Source organism: Cajanus cajan, chromosome 3 (assembly GCF_000230855.2).
Source record: "Cajanus cajan strain Asha chromosome 3, NIPB_CcT2T_4, whole genome shotgun sequence".
NCBI classification, from domain to species: domain Eukaryota; kingdom Viridiplantae; phylum Streptophyta; class Magnoliopsida; order Fabales; family Fabaceae; genus Cajanus; species Cajanus cajan.
In genome coordinates, this window is record NC_138519.1 from 63,171,542 (window position 1) to 63,178,717 (window position 7,176).

A 7,176-nucleotide genomic window follows, 5' to 3' on the forward strand; every position below is an offset into this window, starting at 1 on the left:
ACAACATATTAATTTAATATTCATAAATATTTCAACATAACGTAATTCAATCAACCATGCATCGTCATCACGTCATCATTCTCAATCACACTAATTTGCACTTCACACTATGCCAAGGTCACGTTACCCATTTAACAATCTCAGGCCGTGCTCACCCCTGATATAACATTGTATCAAGGTCACGTTATCCCTATCTCAGGGCCGTGCTCACCCTTAACATGTTAACCAAGGTCACGATACCCACGTAACAATCCAGAGCCGTGCTCACCCCTGATATAACACTGTGCCAAGGTCACGTTACCCCTATCCTAGGGTCGTGCCCACCCCTGACATGTTAACCAAGGTCACGATACTCAAGTAACAATCTCAGGCCATGCTCACCCCTGGTCATAGGTGTGAAGAACCACAACCACATCTCATTCACATTCCACACAACATCTCATAATTCAATTTCATACATATATCATATATGTCCAAAATAATGGTTTTCACACGTATCGAGTAATTCACATTTAAATCATCAATTTTTATCAAATAATATAACAATGATATTCATAAATTAATATAATAAACAACGGAATTACCAATTTAATATAATTTCAACATAAACAGTAAAACCCCTAATTGTTTCAAAACCTAGCTCACAGGCACTTTTCTACAATTTCGTTCTCTCTCCTAGATCATCATTCTTACGATTTAAATATATATTTCTAATCCTCAACACATACGGAATCTAATGGTATAATTAATTCCTCAAACAGAAATAATCCAATTTTTCCAAAACCTAACCTACAGGCACTTTTCTATAATTTCGTTCTCTCTCCTAGAGCATCATTTTTACAAACAAATTATATATTTATTGTCCTAAATATATACAGAATCAAATAATGGCAATAATTCTTCAAACAGAAATATTTCTAAAATTGCTCATAATTCTAAGGGGTTCTTCCTCTACCCAATTCCTTCATGTAACTCTATACATAAATAATTCCCTTTTCCCCCGTACCTGGATATGAAGAATCTGAATCTAGACTAGATCTGGTTGATCTCCCTCGCTGGGTTCCCCTCGGTCTAAAGCAGAAAGTAGAGGAAAGAAGAGAGAGCAGAAGAAAAGAAATCAGAAATGAGAGGTGTGCTTTTTGGGAGTGGCAAACAGCTCTATTTATAGGCTTTTTACGCTGGAACGGCCCGTTCCAAATCCGGAACGGCCGTTCCGGACCCTTAAAACGTGGCTAAAAATCACATTCAGAACGGCCCGTTCCAAAACCAGAAAGGCCCGTTCTGGTGTGCATTAATTACCCCCCAACGGCCATAATTTTGGGAACGCCCCGTTCCAGGGCCGTTCTCATTTAGGGTTAATGGCATATTTAATAGTCTGGAACGGCCCGTTCTACCTTGAGAACGGCCCGTTCTGGGCTATTAACTCACACACAACTTGGTAGTTTGGAACGGCCCGTTCCAATTCCGGAACGGCCCGTTTCGAGCTACTAAATCATATACCTTTTGGCAGTTTGGAACGGCCCGTTCCAATTCCGGAACAGCCCGTTCCAAACTACTAAATCACCCCTATCACCTTTATAAAATTACCAAAATACCCTCAATTAAAATAAATAAATAAAAAGTGAAATAAAAACTGGGGTGTTACAGATGGAGCAAAGCAATTCTTGCATTTCAAAATCAAAGTGTTTAGGGTTTATCGAATATGCATTCCAATTCATCACAGTAGTAGTACTTTCCATTTTCATTCGAATTAAATCTTCGATATAAGGTTCCCAACATCTCCATGTTCTTGTTAATCGAATTCATAACGACCATGTGTTACTGTCAAAGCCATGGTTGAGCCAAGTACTATGGTATTGATAAAAATTGATTCACTAGAGTGTGGGAATGTTTCTCATAATTTGTTAGATATGACTCAATGAAGGGTTTCAAGATTTCTTGTTTTCTTACTTCTTTTCCTTCATTTAGAAGCAATTAAAGTTAAAAATAATAATTAAAAACTTGTAAATTATCCTTGTCACTTTTAAATCTAAATTACATTAATTTATAAGTTTGTTTTTAAACATAAAAATAAAGAAATTAAAAGATATTATTTTATTAACATAAAATAAGAAACTTTTAATTTTTTAACTAAAAATTTACACTTTAAAATTATAAAATTATGAAATTAGAAAGACATTTTTCAATAAACAACTAAACTAAAAAATAAGAAATCAATAACTTAGAAAAATAAATTGACACTTCTAATTTCCTTACTTTAATTTATAAGTATTTTTTAAATATTATATTATAATTAAATTATTAAATTAAAAAATAAATATTTTAAAGTTATTTAATTACACATTCATTTTTAACTTTTTTAGCTAAAAAATTATAGGCTTAATTGTATTTTTGATCTTTCAAGTATTGCAATTGTGCAAATTTGATCCCTAAGATTTTAATTGGGTAATTTTAGATTGCAATTGTGAAATTTTAATCCTTCAATTTTAAATTGAACAATTTTAGTCTATCAAATATCATAATTGTGTGATTTTAGTCGCTCTCATTAAAAATTTAATAATTTTACTATATATACATACATATATATATACAATATTTTAAAATTATATTATTTGTCTATTCAAGTTAACATATATTATAATTTTCATTAATATATCAAATTGTAACATCCCGAATTTTCTATTAGTATAATAGTTTATTATTACTAAATAAATAAAATTTATATATTATTATTTTTATAATATTATTGATAATTATTGAGGCTAATTTGATGGTGTTTCATTCTATCGTTGACTGTGGGTAGTTATTACAATGTCAATTAATTCATATGCTATTTCCCTTCCTTTTTCTTTGTGATACATATGAATATATAGTTCTAATATTTATTCATTTAAATCAATTCTAACTCATATTTTTCACAATATTAGGATACTTGAAAACACAAGATCGAGTAATATATGTCATATTAATAACTTTCATGCAAAATAAATATCTCCATTTTTTAGGTTGTGCTTATTTCTTTCATAAATCTAAATTAGATTAATTTATAAGTTTGCTTTTAAGCATAAAAATTAAGAAATTAAAGGATATTATTTTATTAACGAAAAATAAGAAAATTTTAATTTTTAACCAAAAATTTAAATTTTAAAATTAAAAATTATGAAATTAGAAAGACATTTTTCGATAAACAACTAAATTAGTTAATTATTATTTATTTTATATTTGTGGACATTATCTTCTTATAGTTATTTTAATGAGTTTTATAGAATGTTTTAAAGGTTTTTAATAATTATTAGTATTTTAATAATGAATATTTATGAAAATTAATTTTTGTAATATTTTGATTTTTAAGTAGCCCAGAACAGGCCATTCTCAAACTGGAACGGGCCGTTCTAGACTACTAAAATAACCTATTAAAACTAAAGCGGAACGGTCCGTTCTAACACATAAATTTATGATCAATACGCAAATACAGAACGGCCCGTTCCCAAAGTGGAACGAGCCGTTCTAAACTACTAAAATAGCCTATTAAAACTAAAGCGGAAGGGCCGTTCTAACACATGAATTTATGATCACTACGCCAATACAGAACAGTCCGTTCCACTTTGGGAACGGGCCGTTCCAGACATGGCTGTTGTACCTTAAAATGTGATTCCAGAACGGGCCGTTCTGGTTTCAAAACGGGTCGTTCTGGATATACATGCTTCTTTTGTTGTTTTTCTTATATTTAAATATAAATGTATAATTTTAATATCTCTATGGGTTCCTATGAGAAACCTAAGGGAATGCATTTGTAATTGTAAGAGACAATTATATGAGTAAGATGTTTATTGTATGGATTATACTGCTCTGTGGGTTCTTAAGAGAACCCTGAGAGAAACAAACAAACTATGCAAGTTTATATTTTGCTTTTTGATTGTTCTGTTGTATTCCTTGTTGCATGAGATGTATGAATATCTATTTAATTCCACAAATACATGAGTTTTGATTTGAATTAAACATGTTTGGTATTTCAATTATGAAAAAAATTATGTTATTCAATTTTTGTTATTTGTGTTATGGTATGTGGGGTAGAGGATGTATATATTTATTATTAATAAATAAATAAATTATATATATTATTATTTTTATAATATTATTGATAAATTAATATCAATAATATTATTAGTATATTTATAGATAAACTATAATGATTTCATAAATATAACTTATTATATATTAATATACTTTTACAAAAATATAAATATATTAATTATAAATATACATATCTTATCTACAATATTTATATTTTTGTAAAAGTATATTAATATATACTAAGTTATATTTATCAAATTATCAATTTATCTATAAATATACTAAAAATATTATTGATATTAATTTATTAGCAATATTAAATTATTAATAATATTTTTTTTATTTAGTAATAATAAATATATATCATTTGTTACATTAATAAAAATTATAGTATATGTTAACTTAAATAAGCAAATAATTGTATAATTTTAAATTATTATATATATATATATATTAAAATTATTAAATTATTAAATTTTTAATAGGAGAGATTCAAATTGCAAAATTATGATATTTGAGGGACTAAAATTGTTCAATTAAAAATTAAAGGACAAAAATTGCACAATTACAATTCTTTAGGGACTAAAATTATCCAATTAAAGCCTTAGGGATCAAAATTGCACAATTACAATACTTGAGGGATCAAAAATGTAATTAAGCCAAAATTAAATTAGTACTCTTTTTTTTAATTTCACAATTTTTTTATAAATATTTTTAATGAATGTCTTAATTTCTTATGCTCAAAATTGACAATTTTTTATTTAATTAAATGAATTTCATAATTTTTTCAGTCCTTTAATGAAATAAAATATTTTTAATTTTATTATTTTTTTTAAAAAAAATTTAACATATTTTCTTTAATTATGTATAATTCTTAAATATAAAAGTTTCATAAATAAAATTTAATATTTTGAGAGGGAACAATTCGTCACAAATTTTTTCACAAAATATTTTAACCTATTTGTGACGGAATTTTGAGAGGGAACAATCCGTCACTAAATTTTTTTTATTTAGTGACGAAATTTGTGACGGATTTTTTAGAGACAAAGTTCACTCCGTCACAAACATTTTTTTTTATTTAGTGATGAAATTTGTGACGGATTTTTAGAGACGAAAATTTTTCCGTCACAAATTTTATTTTTTTTATTTAGTGATGAAATTTGTGACGGATTTTTAGAGGGAATATATTCCGTCACAAAATCCATCACAAATATTAATTTTTCTAGTAGTGTATAGGTGTATTTAGTCTTTGTATTTGTAAGGCACCTTTTTCTTTTCTCATAGGTCATACCCTTAGGATTCTAGGGTATGTTACTTGGAGACTTTTTCTCCATTTGATGTTGTATTAAGGGTCATATATTTTCTCATTTTTATTAGTAGAAGTGGGGTGACAAATAGTAAAGTATGTAGGTGAAGCTAATAATTGAGCCTTTGGTGGGCCTAGGAAATTTTTTACATATTATGCTTGTTTTCCTCCATTTTTTTCAAGGAATTGATTTAGCTAGGTCTCATCACCATTTGGTGAACCTAACTAAACCAATTCCAACAATTTTGGATTGGATTAAGTGAAGGAAACAAGCCATGACCGCATAGCTCCCTCCTTGGTTGAATTGCTCTTTAGCTTCTCCAACACACTTGCTTCTAGCTTAACTTTTTCCACGAGCTTTAGGTTAGCTTGCTCCCCAAGCTTCTAGCTTATCTTGCTTGACAAGCTTCTAGGAAGGTAACTAGGGATGGTTAGCTTAAGTGTAAGAAGTCTAACCATAGTTCTACTTGAACCATAGTTAGACCAGCATACACCATAAGCTACCTATTCTTTATATAAGGCCTTTCCTTCACTTTGTAAACATTTTTGGATGTTATAGTGAGATTCTTGAGTTTTATTCTCTGAATTCTCTCTTCCTAAAAGTCACAAACCTCTTTGATTTCAATCCAATTCTATTATCCTCTTCATTTAAGACTGTGGTGAATTTTGAAGTGATTCATCTTTTTCCAAGGAGTGGCATCACTTGAAGAGTGTTCTTCACCTCTTAAGGTGAAAACCAAAGCTTCTTCTACTTAAGGAGGCTTTGGAGAAACTTGAGAAGACTTAAGGAGCCAAAGGTCTAGGGAGGAACTTGGTGGAAAATCTATCATCCATCCAGATTCTCCAAGAAGTTTCCATCACTTTCTTTATGCCTCACCCTCATCAAACACATCTTCTTGTACCTATTCTAGTTCTACAAGTGAAGATCAGCTCAAATACAAACATACAAGCATAGGGAGTGAGAATACATGACATCCACACACAACATATATAAGACATAAAGGTAGACATATACATCTATAAACATCAATAACGTTTAAGACACATATAAGTATCCTTCCATAGATCTAAAAGAACCATTTTTATGCATTCATTCCTTATTCATGACCAACAATTGACACAACACATATCAATTACAAAAGAAAACTCTACTACAAGAAAATTGCGAATTAGAGAGGGAAAGATCCCTCGCAAATCCCTCGCTAAACAGAATGGTGAGGGACTAGAGAGGGATTTGCGAGGGATCATTCCCTCGCTAAATTCAAGTCGCTAATTAGCAACGGATGCATATGCCTCGCAATTCCCTCGCTACATTCCTTCGTTTTTCCCTCGCAACCAGCTTCGCTAGTCCGTCGCAAATTTGTGCCGCTAATTCTTCCCTGCCGCCTCGCAAATGTAGAACCTAAATTCCCTCGCTAATTGTATTTAATATTTCCTCGCTAAAACGTCGCAAAACCTTCGCAAGATATCCTTCGCTACTTTGTCGCTACTCCATCGCAAAATATTGTTTAATTATGTCCTCGCTAATCGTTCTCCATTTCGTCGCAATTATCCCTCGCGATATTGTCGCTAATTCCTCGCAACTCTGAAGCAATATATCAATTGAGGTCCCTCGCAAATCCCTCGCTAAACCCTCGCAAATATGTCCCTCGCAAATCCCTCGCAAAACCCTCGCAAATATGTCCTTCGCAAATCCCTCGCTAAACCCTCGCAAATATGTCCTTCGCAAATCCCTCGCTAAACCCTCGCAAATATGTCCTTCGCAAATCCCTCGCTAATCCCACGCAAATCCATCA